This window comes from Hemiscyllium ocellatum, chromosome 16 (assembly GCF_020745735.1).
Source record: "Hemiscyllium ocellatum isolate sHemOce1 chromosome 16, sHemOce1.pat.X.cur, whole genome shotgun sequence".
Taxonomy (NCBI): domain Eukaryota; kingdom Metazoa; phylum Chordata; class Chondrichthyes; order Orectolobiformes; family Hemiscylliidae; genus Hemiscyllium; species Hemiscyllium ocellatum.
In genome coordinates, this window is record NC_083416.1 from 21386924 (window position 1) to 21403118 (window position 16195).

The following is a 16195-nucleotide window of genomic DNA, read 5'->3' on the forward strand; positions in this document are numbered from 1 at the left end:
TGAATTTTCTGTTCCCTTTGTTGTCTTAATTCTTCTTTTTTAGTTTTTAGGAGATCTATCCATTCTTTTTTAAGTTTAGTTTGGGTTTCTATTTCAGGCTTATTTTCTGTATTCATTTGTACTCCATATCTCAAATAGTGCGGAGTTATATGGTTCTCTGCTCCTAAGAGATCTATGGGTGTGTTATTGATGGCCAGCTGCACCTCCTTCAACCATTGACTCCAACTACCACCGCGAGTGCACAATAATTTTGCCAAGGCTAGTTTGACATCTTGGTTTCTCCGTTCTACCTTTCCTGCCGATTCAGGATGGTAAGGTGTGCTAAACTCAAGCTGTATCCCATGAGCGGTACATCACATGTTAAAGTCCTGGTTTTTAAAGCCAGGTCCTTGGTCTGTATGAATTACTCTGGGAGGCCCGTTAGCGACCAGAATCAACTCACTAGCTTCTATAGCATCTTGTGTCCTACAACTCTTTGTTGGGATCAGGGTGGTGAATCCGGTACATTCATCAATACATACTAGGCAATATTTATTCGGTCTTTTAAATGGCTTTTTCCCGTGAGAGGTCGGCAATGGGCCGATAAAATCCATTATCCATTTATTCCCGGGCTCCATATTTTGTGACCGAATAATTTTCGGTTCTTTTTTAGTTCCTCCCTTGATATTATATTTTAGGCAAGTTTTGCATTCATTACAATATCTTTTAACATCTGCATTCATCCCAGGCCATCAGTATTTCTGCTTTAGGTGTGACCGAGTGGTTTTTATTCCTGGATGCACGGCCCCTAAGCCTTCGTGGGCCGTCTTGATAAGTTCTCTTCTCCCTTTCCTAGGGGGTATTATCTTAGCCTGTTCTGTGGTTTGATCTTTAAATTTGGTTTTGACTACCCCATCAGATTCTTCCCAGTAGTCCTGATTTTTAGGGTATCCTTTTACTTCCTTGCCCTGAAGTAAGTCTTCCAATTCTTTGTCCTGATTCTCTTTTTTCATTTGCCTAGTTATTACTCTTATTTTATATTCTTTTCCCAAACTTGCGGCTTTGGCTGCTCGGTCAGCTAGATCATTTCCTTTTTTGTGTTCAGCTTCTTTCTGGTGTCCTCTGACGTGTATTACTTTTACATTTGGGAGGTTTTCTTTTAATCTAGCTATTTCTTCCCATATTTGTCTATATTGTATGGGGTGATTCCTACAATCATGGAATCCTTTTTCACTCCATTTATCTAGTTCCTCGTTATAGCCTCTACTGGCATAAAAGCTATCTGTACAAACGAGAATTTGGAGTTCTGCAGGAAATTGGCTTGCTTTTTTTAAGGCTAATTCCAACGCCTTTACTTCTGTTTTCTGGGCTGAACCTCCCAGTGGTCCTTTTATTTCTAAGACCTTTTCTTCTTGGAACTCATTGTTTAGTTTTGTACCGATTACTATTCCTATTCCTGTTAATTTTTCTTCTTTACCTTGTTTATCCAGGCCTCTTTGGGCACTACCATCTGTATAGATGTACATATCTGGATTGAATTCAGTTTTTTCTTCAGTAGCAGCTAGTTTATATTTCGGTGTCCACCAAGTATCTGTTTTTCCTGTAAGGGGCTGTATTTCTATAGTGGGGTCAGCTAGTAGGATATCCCATTTTTCATACCTGGCCGAGTGGACCCTTTGGCTCCTTTCTATTTTTTGTTGTTTGGATTGTAATTCTGCCAATTCCGTGAGGATTATTATCTTTCCTTCCCCTTGGATTTTTCTGATGGGTTCCACTGCTCTAGTTATGGCTACCCATGTTTTTTCTATTTTTGGGTATTTCCTCTCTATTTCTGTAAAGTTTAAAGAGATATATTGGAAGGGTTTGTTCTGTCCTTGACTGGTTACTCTTACGGTGGCACTTTCTTGCCCTATAATTACTTCTAGTGTAATGTCTTTCCCTGGTTCATGCTTTCCCATGTTTTCTGCTTTATTTAATTGGTTGATTAGTTCATTTAGGTTATTTTGATCTTCTTCAGTCCATGAGAATACTTTCTCGGTTAGTTTTTTGTACAGGGGTTTAGATATTTCTGCATATCCTGGGACAAAGTCTCTGGCATAGTTACATAGGCCTAATATTGCTTGTAATTCTTTAATTTTGGTAGGAGGTTGAATATCAGCTATTTTTTCACTGTATTCTTCAGTTAGTCCTTTCCCTTCATTGGTTAGTTCCACTCCTAAGTATTTTACCTTTTCTCTGGCGATCTGGGATTTTGCTATTCCAATTATATATCCCTTATGGTACAGGTGTTCCATTATTCTATGTAGGCAGGCAAAATGTTCTTCTAGGTCACCATGAGTGATATAAATATCATCTACATAGCATTCTATTTGTCCTGGCGGAGCTAAGTTTTGTACTGTTTTTCTGACTTCTGCAGAAAATATTACTGGGCTGTTTAGGTATCCCTGAGGGAGTCTGGTCCAAACTAATTGTCTCCCTAGGGTGTCTGTTATGGCTGTATATGGCCATTCTTCTTTTGGGATTGGATGACTCCAAAATCCATTTGATAAGTCTAGGGTAGTTTTATATTTCTCCCTTCTTAAGGTATTCAATGTAGTCTGAGCTCCTTTAAAGTATGACGAGAAGGGCACTGATCCTGAATTCAAGTCTCGGTAGTTACAGACAAGTCTGTACTTTCCTGGCTTATCAGGCTTTGGTATTCCAATTATGGGTGTATTGTATGGGGATCCTTTTTCTATTAGGACTCCCTGTTCCTCAAGTCTTTCTATGACTTTTTGGATTTCCCTAGCTATCTCTGGTTTGTTGATGCCATACTTCTTTTTGATTTTGAAGTGTCCCATTCCTGTGGGAGTGGGATCAATGTTTAGATTACCGCAATGGTATGAGTCTTTTTGCCAGATTTCCCAGTGAGTTTGCACTAGGTGTTTTATTTTTGCTCTGATTTTGGGGTTGCTTTCTTTATCTAAAATTTCTTTTAAGTCTTCTGTTCTTTTGTCTTCTGTTTGTTCTAGTAGTTTGTGTCTTTTAATGTCTTCCCATCCTAATATTACTGGTTCTCCCTGGTCTTTTAAACCTTCTATAATTAGAGCTTTAGTCTCTATTTGTTTTCCATTTTTTAGGATTAATTTGATTTTTCCTACATCTGCCCATTTTACAGGTGCTCCTATGCCCTGATAAGGTTCTGTTCCTACTTTTGGTATGTTTAGTTTTTCTGCCAAACTTTTGTCCATTAATGACATTTCTGCCCCTGTGTCTAGCATTATTGTGAGCCATTGCTGTCTGTGGGGTTTATACCCCTCTATTTTTCCTTGTTCTTGAGGGTAGCATGGTTCTGCTGCTGTCTGTCTGGGTTTTCTCACCATCCCTGTCTGGTGGATTCTTTGCCCTTCTGTATTCCTTTCATCCCCTTGTGCTTGCACTCTGGCTGATCCAGAGGTTATTGCTTGTCCCTGACTGTTTCTGGGTCTCAGGTTGTATCGTTCTTGTTGAACTTGTCCATTTGGAGGCCTAGGTCTAAAATTTTGTTGGGGTGGCCTATATTCCCGAGGTTGTTGTGGTTGCTGGGCTGGCTGTAGTGGAGACTGGTATCCCCCTCTAGCTCTTGGGTCTTGATAATTCGGAATGGGGTTTCTCCCTAAATAGTTTGGGCTTACTCCTAGAATTGGTCGAGGAGGGAGCTGCTGTCGGGGAGGTCCCTGGTTTCTGGGTTGGACTTTTTCCACTACCTGAACCAATGGTTCATATTGGGGTCGGTATGTCCATGGTTTTCTTTGGTTTTGTTGGCGTCCTTGCGCCTTGGATTTCTGGGTTTCTGATTTAGCTTTTTCTGATTTCCTTTCCTTGGCTTCTGGTTGAGGTCCGTGGGGATTTTGTTTTCCTATTCTATCTAGGGATAGATTGAGGACTTCTCCGAAGTTGATTAATTCTTGTCTGAATACTTGCCATGGGTTTTGTCCCTGTCCTAGTGCTCTGTTTGTGGCTTCCCTGAGCCTGTTTGCATGGCCTTCGTTCTGGAATTGTCTGAATAATTGCGACCTGACTTGGACATAGTTTATTTCTAGATCTTCAGCGGATTGTGCTACCTGGAGCATTGTTCTCCCTGATTCCAGGAGTGTTTTGAATATCTTGTTGGCTGCTTCTGCTCTTTGGGTTCCATATACCCGGTTGTGGGCTTCATGGAGTATGGTAACTAGATTTATGGTGGTGTGCGGTTCCTGATCTAAAGCAGGACAATCCAGGGCTTTAAATAAATCTGAATTTTCTTGGGGGGTTAGTCCTTCCAAGAAGGCTTTTAGTTTTTCGAAATGTTGAATTATATATTTTATTGCTGCTCTGTCATCTGAGGGAAAGTCTAGGAAGCAGATTTTAAAATTCTTCAGTGAGGGATCACCGTACACACGGCGGGCTGCTACCGGTTGTGGTGCTTGTCCGGCTTGTCCGGGCCTGGGATTATTGATTAGCCATCGGGCTTTTTCTACAGCATGTTGCGCCACTAGGACTTGTGCTGCTACTCTATTTAGTTGGGGTATTTGGAGCACTCTGTCTGCTGCCACTATAATTTGCTGAGCTATATCTTCTGCCCAGGCATGTTCTGACATGCCTGGTACTAGCGGTACTTCTCTTCCCCTTAGGTCTGTTTCTCTTCTAATTACTGTTACCGTATGTTGAGCTGGTAGAACGCCAGCGGTATGCTGGTGGGCTGGTTCTAGGGGGTTTCCAGTTCCATCTGCTGGTATACATCCATCATAGTGATGGTGAGTTCCATCTACATATTCTATTCTGAACCTGTGTCGGAGTCTTGCTGCTATAGGTTCTCCATTGAGTCTGTTTAGTCCTTCTAGGACTGACTCATCTGCCCTCAGTCTTACCTCCTGACCTCTTAGGTTAGGTGGGGAGACTATATTGTCGTTTCCTGCTGCGACTATTTCTGCCCAATCATTTCTAAAATAATAGGCAGGTATATTGGCCATTTTCTTTTTCTTTTTGAGGGGCTTTTTTTTTGTACTATTCGCTATATCCCTACAGAAGGAGTTTATTTGGTGACAAAGATAATATTTACGCCGTGAGGTTCAAGATAGTGCAATCACTCGAGCCCCACGTTGGGCGCCAATTGTTATGTTATTCAGGTGGATATCCTCAATAGGTATGGGTTACTACCGGATTAAACTACAGTACCTCGGGCATATACCTGAGGCCGTTACCTGTCAAGTTTACCAGTGGTCCCTATTGACTGTATGGTCCTGATAGCTACAAACTCGGCTGGGTTTATCGCAGGTCTCTAGGTCCCTTCAGTTTATCCTTTCACCTAGGAGTGAGAGGGATTCACTTTAAGTCAATCCTAATGCCTTCTCAGCTAAGTTCTAGACTTAACATACCAACACAAAGGTAAACATATCTTATCAAATAAAGATTCGGCGAATACGAAGTGTGTGGTGTAAAATATAATAGAAATTTATCAATATAATAAGTTGAATACTCACAATCAGATGTTTTCAGTTAATCACAATCATTACAGCCTTTTTGAATGTTCTTAAAAGATACCTAGGATAAAAGCAGAGCTTAATACCTGAGTGTCCCAAATGGGATCTTCTTAGACTAGCGTGTTTCAGCTAGTTGGTTCAGATTGTATCTTCTTCAGGCTAGAATGCAGTGCCTCAACCGAGAATCTTTTAGGCGGGCGTATTTCAGCAAGCTCTTAGCCGTCCGTATGTTTCATCCGATCGGTCTGTATTTTGCACAAATGTGTCTTTTCTGCAAACCTGGTGGTTCAGAGGATCTGCAGTTAAGCCAAGATGGTTGGGTGACTCATTGTCTGTGTTTCAAGACAAGAGTGAGTTCTGTCTGTTTTAGCTCTGCTTTTATCCCTTACAGTCTAAGTTAAGCAATTACATCATTTGTTTAAAGAACTGGAATCTCAAACTGTGCCTCGGTCAGCATTGTTTAAAGGTCGCGTTAAACACTTAATTAGCTGAGAAAACAATAAGTAGCTGATAAGTAAATGGTAAAGAGCAGCTGCCACGTAGTCATAGTTATACTTAATTGTTGCTAGGCTAAAATACAATAAAGAGTTAATAGTATCATTGTTGCTACAATCTAATATAATCAGGTAAAATTCCACAGAAGAATTGAGTCTTTTCATGAAGAAGTAGACGGATCCCATGACACTTAACGAGTTAATAGCATCATTGCTGTTAAGCTTAATCTTATACAATATAATATAATCAGGTAAAATTCCACAGAGGAATCGAGTCTTTTCATGAAGAAGTAATGGATCCTGTGACAGCACCTTACAATTAAGTGCATAGGTCCTTCTAAGACTTGCTTTCCCAAAATGCTGCACCTCGCATTTATCTAAATTAAACTCATCTGCCACTTCTCAGCCCATTGGCCCATCAAGTCAAGATCCTGTTGTAATCTGAGATAACCTTCTGTGCTGTCCACTACACCTCAAATTTTGGTGTCATCTGCAAACTTTCAAACTGTACCTCCCATGCTCACATCCAAATCATTTTTGTAAATGAGAAAAAGTAGAGGACCCAGCACCGATCCTTGTGGTACTCCACTGGTCACAGGCCTCCAGTCTGAAAAACAACCCTCCATCACCACCCTCTGTCTTCTACCTTTGAGCCAGTTCTGTATCTAAATGTTTAGTTCTCCCTGTATTCCGTGAGATCTAACCTTGCTAAAAAGTCTCACATGGGGAACCTTGTTGAAAGCCTTACTGAAGCCCATATAGATCACATCTACCGCTCTGCTCTCATCAATCCTCTTTGTTACTTCTTAAAAAACTCAATCTAGTTTGTGAGACATGATTTCCCATGTACAAAGCCATGTTGACAATCCCTAATCAGTCTTTGCTTTTCCAAATACATGTACATCCTGTCTCTCAGGATTCCCTCCAACATCTTGCCCACCACCAACATCACTGGTCTATAGTTCCCAGTCTTTTCTTTACCACCCTTCTTAAACAGGGGCACCACATTTGCCAACCTCCAGTCTTCCGGCACCTCATCTATGACTATTGATGATACAAATATCTCAGCAAGAGGCCCAGCAATCACTTCGCTAGCTTCCCACAGAGTCCTCGGGTACACCTGATCAGGTCCTGGGGATTTATCCACCTTTAACCGTTTCAAGACAACCAGCACTTCCTCCTCTGTAATATGGACATTTTGCAAGGTGTCACCATCTATTTCCCTACAGTCTATTTCTTCCATATCCTTTTCCACAGTAAATACTGATGCAAAATATTCATTTAGTATCTCCCCTATTTTCTGTGGCTCCACACAAAAGTCGCTTTGCTGATCTTTGAGGGGCCCTATTCTCTCCCTAGTTACACATTTGCCCTTAATGTACTTGTTAAAACCCTTTGGATTCTTCTTAATTCGATTTGCCAAAGCTATCTCATGTCCCCTTTTTGCCCTTCTGATTTCCCTCTTAAGTATACTCCTACTGCCTTTATACTCTTCTGAGGATTCACTCAATCTCTCCTGTCTATACCTTACATACGCTTCCTTCTTTTTCTTAGCCAAACTCTCAATTTCTTTAGTCATCCAGCATTCCCTATACCTACCAGACTTTCCTTACACCCTAACAGGAGTATACTTTCTCTGAATTCTCGTTATCTTATTTCTACAAGGCTTCCCATTTTTCAGCTGTCCCTTTATCTGCGAACGTCTGCCCACAATCAGCTTTTGAAGGTTCTTGCCTAATACCATCAAAATCGCCTGGGTGTAGGAACATACAGTATGGGAAGGTATCTACTTGGGGAGAGGAAATTATAATGCTATTATTGCATGGAAACAGACCCTTTGGTCCAACAATTCCACACCGACCCTTCGTAGAATAACTCAAACCGACCCATTCCCCCAACTTATATTAACCCCAACTAATGCACCTAACGCTATGGGCAATTTAGCAGGCCAAATCGGAACACCCGAAGGAAACTCACACAGACACGGGAGAATGTGCAAACTCCTCACAGGAGTGTCCGAGGCAGAGATCGAACCCGGGTCCCTGTTGCTTTGAGTCAGCAGCGCTAACCACTGAGCCACTGTGCCCATCAGACAGGAGCTGTGGAGTATAAATTGGGAACAATAGGTCTACGGAAAATGCACAATAGAAATTTGGAGGCTATTTAAGGATCACTTGTGGCGAGTGTTGGTAACTTTGTCCCCCTGAGACAGGCAAGAAATGGTTAGGTGAAGAACCCTTGGATGACAAGAGGAGAGGAGCTTCTCAGCAAAGGTGAGGACTGCAGATGCTGGAAATCAGAGTCTAGATTAGAGTGGTGCTGGAAAAGCACAGCAGGTCAGGCAGCATCTAAGGAGCAGGAAAATCGATGCATGAAGGACCTTCTCATCAAGAGGAAGAAGGAAACTTACTTAATGTTGAGGAAGCAAGGATCTGGCACAACTTCAGAGGAACACAGGATACTTAGGAAATGGACTGAGGGGAGATAGGATGGGGCATCAAAATGCCTTGGGAAAATCGAAAGATGTTCTACACTTACATGAGGAATAAGAGAATGATCAGAGAGAGGGTAGGGCTAAACAAGGATACTGGAGGGAACTTGTGCCTGGAGTCTGAAGAGGTAGGGGAGGCCCGAAAAGAGCTTTTTGCTTCAGTATTCATTAAAGAGATGGACCTTGTTGATAGTGAGAAAACCATGGACTAGGTTAATAGGCTTGAACAGATTGAGATTAAGGAAGTGGATGGACTCAGAATTTTGGGAAGCATCAAAATAGATAAGTCCCCAGAGTCGGACCAGATATATCCAAAGTTACTATGGGAAGTGAGGAATGAGATTGCTCTGCCTTGGGTGACAATATTTACATCCTCACTTTCTATAGAAGTATTACCGGCTGATTGGAGAGAGGTGAATGTTCTTCTTCTGTTCAAGAAAAGGAATAGGAAATCCCTGGGAATTAGAGATTAGTCAGTCTTAAGTCTGTGGTAAGAAAGGTATTGGAAAGCATTCTGAGAAATAGGATTTCTGTCTATTTGTAAAAACATAGTTTGATTAAAGATAGCAATGGCTTTGTGAGGGGCAGGTCATGCCTCACAAACCTTTTGAGTTCTTTAAGGATGTGATGAGACAAGCTGATGAAGGTCGAGCAATGTATGTTGTGTATATGGATTTCATTAAGGCATTTGTTAAGGTTCCCCAGAATAAGCTCATTCAGAAAGTTAGGAGGTATGGGATACAAGGAAATTTGACTGTCTAGATACAAAATTGGCTGGCCAAAAGAAGACAGCGAGTGGTAGTGGATAGAATGCATTCTGCCTGGAGCTCAGTGACTAGTGGCGTGCCACAAGGATCTGTTCTTGGCCCTCTGCTCTTTGTAGTTTTTATACATGACTTGAATGAAGAAGTGGAAGGGTGGATTCATACATTTATCGATGACTCAAAGGTCAGTGGTGTTGTGGATAGTGTTAAAGGCTGTTGAAGGCTACAACAAGATATTGACAGGACGCAGAGCTGCGCTGAGAAGTGCCAGATGGATTTCAACCTGGATAAATTTTGGAAGGTCGAATTTGACTGCTGAATACAGGATTAAAGACAAGATTCTTGGCAGTGTGGAGTAACAGTGGAATGTCCATAGATCCCTCAAAGTTCCCACCCAAGTTGATACAGTTGTGAGAAGGCATGTAGTGGTTTGGCTTTCATTAACAGGAGGATTGAGTTTAAGAGCTGTGAGGTTTTGCTGCACTTCTATAAAACCCTGGTTAGGCCATGCTTGGAATATTGTGTCAAGTTCTGGTCTCTTCATTATAGGAAGGATGTAGATGAATTAGAGAGGATGCAGAAGAGATTTAGCAGGATGCTGCCTGGACTGGAAGGGTTGTCTTACAAAGAGAGGTTGAGTGAGCTGGGGCTTTTCACACTGGAGAGAAGAAGGAAGAGAGGTGACTTAATAGAGGTGGACAAGGTAATGAGAGGCATGGATTGAGTAGATAGCCAAAGTTTTTTTCCCAGGGCAGAAATGGTTGTCACGAGAGGTCATAATTTCATGGTGATTGGAGGTATGTCTAGGGGAGATGTCAGAGGTATGTTCTTTACGCAGACAGTGGTGGGTGCATGGAATGCACTGGCAGCGAAGGTAGCATAGTCAGAAACATTAGGGACATTAAAGAGACTGCTGGACAAGCACATGGATACTAGTAAATTGTGGGGTCTGTAGGTTAGGTTGATCTTAGATTAAGATAAATGTTCAGCCCAACATCATGGGCCAAAGGGTCTGTACTGTGCTGTACTGTTCAATGTTCTATGTTTAGAGAGGTATGGGCCAAATGCTGACAAGTGGGACTAGGTCAGATTGAGATGTCTGGTAGGGGTGGATGTGTTGGACAAAAGGGTCTGTTTTCAAGCTGTACTTCTCTATGATTCTATTAGTTAATCTTCACTCTTGGATGGTAAAGGCTCTTTGGACATTTTTTAAAAATTTTGTTCATAGGATGGACAATGCTGTCAAGGCCATATTAATATACCATCCCTCATTGTCTTGAGCAAATACTTGCGGCTGCCTTCTTGAACCTAACTATTTACCTAATGATGGTCCCCTCATTATTGGTGTGTGGAAGCAAATCCCAGGGTATCAACCGGCAATGCTGAAATAAATTACAAATGTTGAATATGTCAGCTTAGAACATGCAGATTTTGATGGTATTTCCAGAGCCCTGCTGTTATGGTTTTTTTGAAGAGGGTCATGTTGCTAGGGAGCCTATTGCAGTGATTCAGAAGAAATGCTGCACTCATCCCAAGTACCATATTTACTAAACTCACAGATGTTGATATTAAATCCAGTGGCTCGGGGCGGATCAAGCTACTTTGGCCTGTATGGTATGAAATCTTTCAATGTTCCAGTAATATCCATTTGATTAGATTCATAATTCTTGCCTTGTGTTCGAAGAGATGCTTGGTGGAGCTTGGAGGGAAGAGAATGATAATCAGTCATTATATATAGCTATCCTGTAACTTGCAACAGTTACTATTGGTATAAATGCATTTGAGTTTCTGGCCACTGATGACCATTAATATATTAATGGTAATGCATTAATTCCAGCCATGGAACCTCGACGAAGGACAGGAAAGAGAGTTGGATTTTCTGTCTTTTAGATGAATGAATGTTCCTTATCATTCATATATAAAAGAAAATCATGGGATGTGAGCATTGCTGACTAGGCCACCATTTATTGCCCATCTTTATTTGCCCTTAAGAAAGTGATCATGAGCTACCTTCCTGAACCACTGCAGTCCTTGGGATATAGAAATGCCCATGGTGCTGCACAGGCAGTAGCTCCAGGATTTTAACCGAGTGACAGTGAATGAGCACTGAAAATGTTCCAAGTCAAGATGATGAGTGGCTTGGAGTAGAACGTGCAGCTTGCTGCAGAACCTCCTGCTCTCATCCTTTTCAAGTGATCGAGATCACAGTTTTGTAAGGTTCTATCAAAGCTGCCTTGGTGAGTTACTACAGTGACATCTTGTAGGTGGTGCTATTGCAGAAATGTTTGGTTTTAAACAGTCTAAACTTTCTAATAGGTATGAATTCAACCAGTGAATCTGATGTGCATTGACTTTGATTTCGATATGGCTTCTTAATGTTCTGCTAAATCAAATGTTGCTTTGGTGTTAAGGGCAATCACTCTTGTTCTATGTAGAGTCATACACCTCGGGAACAGACACTTCTGTCTAACCAGTCCATGTTGAACAAAATACCAAACTAAACTAGTCCTTCCTGCCTGCTCCTGGCCCAATTTCCATTCATATACATATGCCAATCTCTTTTAAACGTTTGTAATTATACCCACAGTCACCATTTCCTGAAAGTTCATTCCACACATGAATCACCCTCTGTGTAAAAGGTTCGGCTGTTTTGTACATATTTGTATCAAGGCTATAAGGAGATTTGGAGTCAAGTGACTGCTAGAACACAGACTAAGCTTCAGTGAGCAGGTTATTACTTTACAATTGCCATTGATGGCATTGCCTAACTTTATTGATGGGCGACACAGTGGCACAGTAGTTAGCACTGCTGCCTCACAGCGCCAGAGACCCCGGGTTCAATTCCTGCCTCAGGCGACTGTCTGTGTGGCATTTGCACGTTCTCCCCATGTCTGCGTGGGTTTCCTCTGGTTTCCTCCGACAGTCCAAAGATGTCAGGTGAATTGGCCATGCTAAATTGTCTATAGTGTTGGATAAGGGGTTAATGTATGGGTGGATTACGCTTCGGCGTGGACTTGTTGGGACCTGTTTCCACACTGTAAGTAATCTAACTTTTATTTCCATCGCTTGCAGATTATTGAGAGGAGATTGATGGGCTAGGTAGATTTTGTCTTGCTTTTTTATGCACTCAAAAGACTGGAGTGATTTTTATATTGCCAGTAGATACCAGTGTTGTAGCTGTCCTGGACCAGCTTGGCTTGGTGCACAGCTGGTTTTGGAACACAAATTGTCAGTACCATTGCCAGAATGTAGTCAGGGTGTATAACCTTTACAGTATCCAGCATCTTCAGCTGTTTTTGACATGACAAGGAGTGGAACAAATTGATTAAAAACCACCATTATATTCTGGGAAACTCAGGAGCAGACTGCAATGCATCAATTGCTTGGAACTCCTGAACTACAACAACTATTCCTTTTTCCTTCTTGAGTATGCCCAAACAACTTTTGACTCCACTCAATGTCATTACACACCTACGGTAGAATTAAGATCTATGACTATCCACATGGTCCAAGAAATTAGATTGGCTTTGTTAGAGCTATTGCTGGAGAAGAAGCATAGACATCTCTTTGGCACTGTTTTTGTATCTCTCTTTATTCTGTTTGGCAGTAAATTATTGTAATGGCTAGGGGTGTGATATTGCTAACATGAACGTCCTTTTTATTTTGGCTAGATATAGCAATTCTACCAGCAGTAGAATTTGGGGCAGCATAGTACCTCACAGCACTAGGAACCTGGGTTTGATTCAAGCCTTGGCTAACTATCTGTGTGGAGTTTGCATGTATTTCCTGTGTCTGCATGGGTTTCAACTGGATGCTTCAGGTACTGCATAGTCCAAAGATATGCAGGTTTGTTGGACTGGCCATGCTACATTGCCTTGTAGTGTCCCGGGATGTACAGACTATGTGGATTAGCCTGTGGTAAATGTAGGATTACTGGAATAGGTTGAGAGGGCTCAGTCTGGATGGGATGCCCTTTGGAGGGTCAGTGCAGACTCAGTGAGCTGAATGGCCTCTTTTCACACTGTAGGGATTCTATTTGAATTCTATGAGACCAGTGAATTTCTACAAGGAAGAATAAAATGTATTGTCTAGTGCGTCTAAACCTTAGTAAATTGAATCCTGTTGTGAAATATTATTTCAATCTGATATACTTTTGGAGGCCATACACTAACTTTATGAAACTATGCATGTAACTAGAGCTATGATGAGTTTCTTACACTACCCCCTCACCACTTCAGTTGTTAACTGAGATCAGCAATAATGTTTCTTTCTGATTCTGAAAGGTCACTTGAGACTCATATGCTAATGAGACATTTCACTTTCTGTACAGCCACTAGCAAATTCAGAATTAAACTATCTACTTTTATAATTATTATTAATCTATTAATAGATTCGCCCTCTCTCAAATTCAGATAATTGGGATTACAGTCCATTCAGATCCAACTCAACATCTTCAATTACCTAGCTCATGTTTCCTCAAATTCTACTTGAGTAATTGTTAAAAAAGTTATTGTACATTTTTCAAAAATTACTTTCATTTTATTTTCTTCATTCCACTGCTGCTCAAGGATAAACCTGATGGTTCTGTTGGCAGGTCCTACCACACTTTGATCCTTACTGCATATTAGCATAATAAGTTAAAGTTTTTGAAAAAGTTTGTAGCTTGGATTGTGGGTGAGGTCGTAGATTAATTTGCCAAGCTGATGTGTTTTTCTGCAGATGTGTCATCAGCTCGCTAACTGACATCATTGGTGCACCTCCGGTGGTCTGTCCTGCTTAGTATATATGTATCTGTGTTTTCTGGAATTTCTGATTCAGTATCTGAGTGGTTATCAATGCTTCACCTGAGGTGCACTGACGCTGTCACCTTTTGGTCAGAGTATTGAGTACAGGAGTTGAGAGCTTATGCTGCAGCTGTACAGGACATTGGTTAGGCCACCTTTGGAATATTGCGTGAGATTCTGGTCTCCTTCCTATCAGAAGGATGTTGTGAAATGTGAAAGGGTTCAGAAAACATTTATAAGGATCTTGCCAGGTTTTGAGGATGAGAGCTATAGGGAGAGGCAGATATGCGAGGGCTGCTTTCCCTGGAGCGTCGGAGACTGAGGCGTGACCTTATTGAGGTTAATAAAATTGAGGGGCATGGATAGGGTAAATAGCCTTTTCCCTTGGCATAGGGGAGTGTAGAACTAGAGAGCATAGCTTTAGGGTGAGAGGGGAAAGATATATAAAAAAAAAATAAGGGGCAATTTTTTCATGCAGAGGGTGGTGCATTTGTGTGGAATGGCTGTCAGAGGAAGTGGTGGAGGCTAGTACAATTACGACATTTAAAAGGCATTGAGATGCGTATATGAATAGGAAGGGTTTGGAGGGATATGGGCCAGGTGCCGGCAGATAGTACTAGATTGGGTTGGGATATCTGGTCATCATGGACAAGTTGGACTGAAGGGTCTGTTTCCATGCTGTACATCTCTATGACTATGACTCTGTAAATGCATTATTGAAAGAATGCACCAACTCAAACAAACATTGCATTTTAATCCTAGATCTTTCTACATTTCATTTAATTACTTACCTATGTGGGAACTGCAGTTAGGGCAAGGATGTATTAACTATTCTTGATTCTATTTTCAGGAAGTGATATTTGAGCAAACTGTTACAGTCTTTATGCAATAGGTACTTCTGTGGTGCTACTAGGAAGGGAGTTCCAAATAGATTAGATTCCCTAGAGTGTGGAAGCAGGTCTTTTTGGCCCAACAAGTGCACACCAACCCTTCGAAGAGTAACCCACCCACACCAATTCCCTCTGACTAATGCACCTAGCACTAGGGGCAATTTAGCATGGCCAATCCACCTAACCTGCACATCACTGGATTTGGGAGGAAACCAGGCCATCCAGAGGAAACCCACACAGACATTTGCCCAAGGCTGGAATTGAACCCAGGTCCAGGCAATGTGAGGATTCAGTGCTAACTACTGTGCTGCCTAAATATTTTGTTATAGTGATAAAGAAGGAAGAATTGTATCTTTTTTACGTCAGGAATAAGATGTGTATATAAGATACTTATATAAGATACTTTTATAAGCTAGCAGTTTTGAAAGGATTAATATTCTTATTAAATTGGTTCCACCCATTCTATTTATTGCACACAGCACTTTTTGGTGGCACGGTGGCTCAGTGTTGCCTCACTGCTGCCTCACAGTGCCACGGTCATGGGTTCAATTCCAGTCTTGGATGAGTGTCTATGTGGAGTTTGCACATGGGTTTCCTCCAGGTACTCCAGTTTCTTCCCACATTCCAAAGATGTGCAGGCCAGGTGAATTGGCCATGCTAAATTATCCATAGCTGCTAGCTGTGTTAGTCAGAGGGGGCTGGGTTACCCTTTGGAGGGTCGGTGTGGACTTGTTTCCACACAGTAGGGAATCTAATCTAATCACTTGGGTGGAGACCAGGAGTTCTGCCCTAGTGTTCAGAGAAAATGGATGTATGTATATGAACTCAGTAAAGCTTTAGAAGTCATACCTGACCAAATGTTGTACTTAGAGTCATAGAACCACAAAGCATGGAAACAAACCCTTTGGTCCAATTCAAAATGATAAGGCTGCTTATTTTCCCAGCCTGTGTAATACAAAAAAAAGTTTGTGACTTCATTACTAATTTAGGTCAAAAGTTGCCGTAGTACAAAATTTGCAAGCTGCAGCAGAAGCCCTACATTGCATCAAAACAAATTAAAAATGCACTTCCAATGGTTAAATCTAAGGGCAAACAAAATATTTATTCAGAGTAATTATTGTAAAAAACAGAAACATTTTTAAAAGCAGTAAAACTGTCTTCATTAGCTATTCCACTAATACTGTCTTCAGAGGAAATTGATGAAGGAGTACATGTAATAATTTCTAATCTGTCCTTTCAAATTCTGTTATCTTATTTGTATGCCACGATAACAATTAAACAATTTAGCTGAATGGCTCTAAGACCTATGTTGT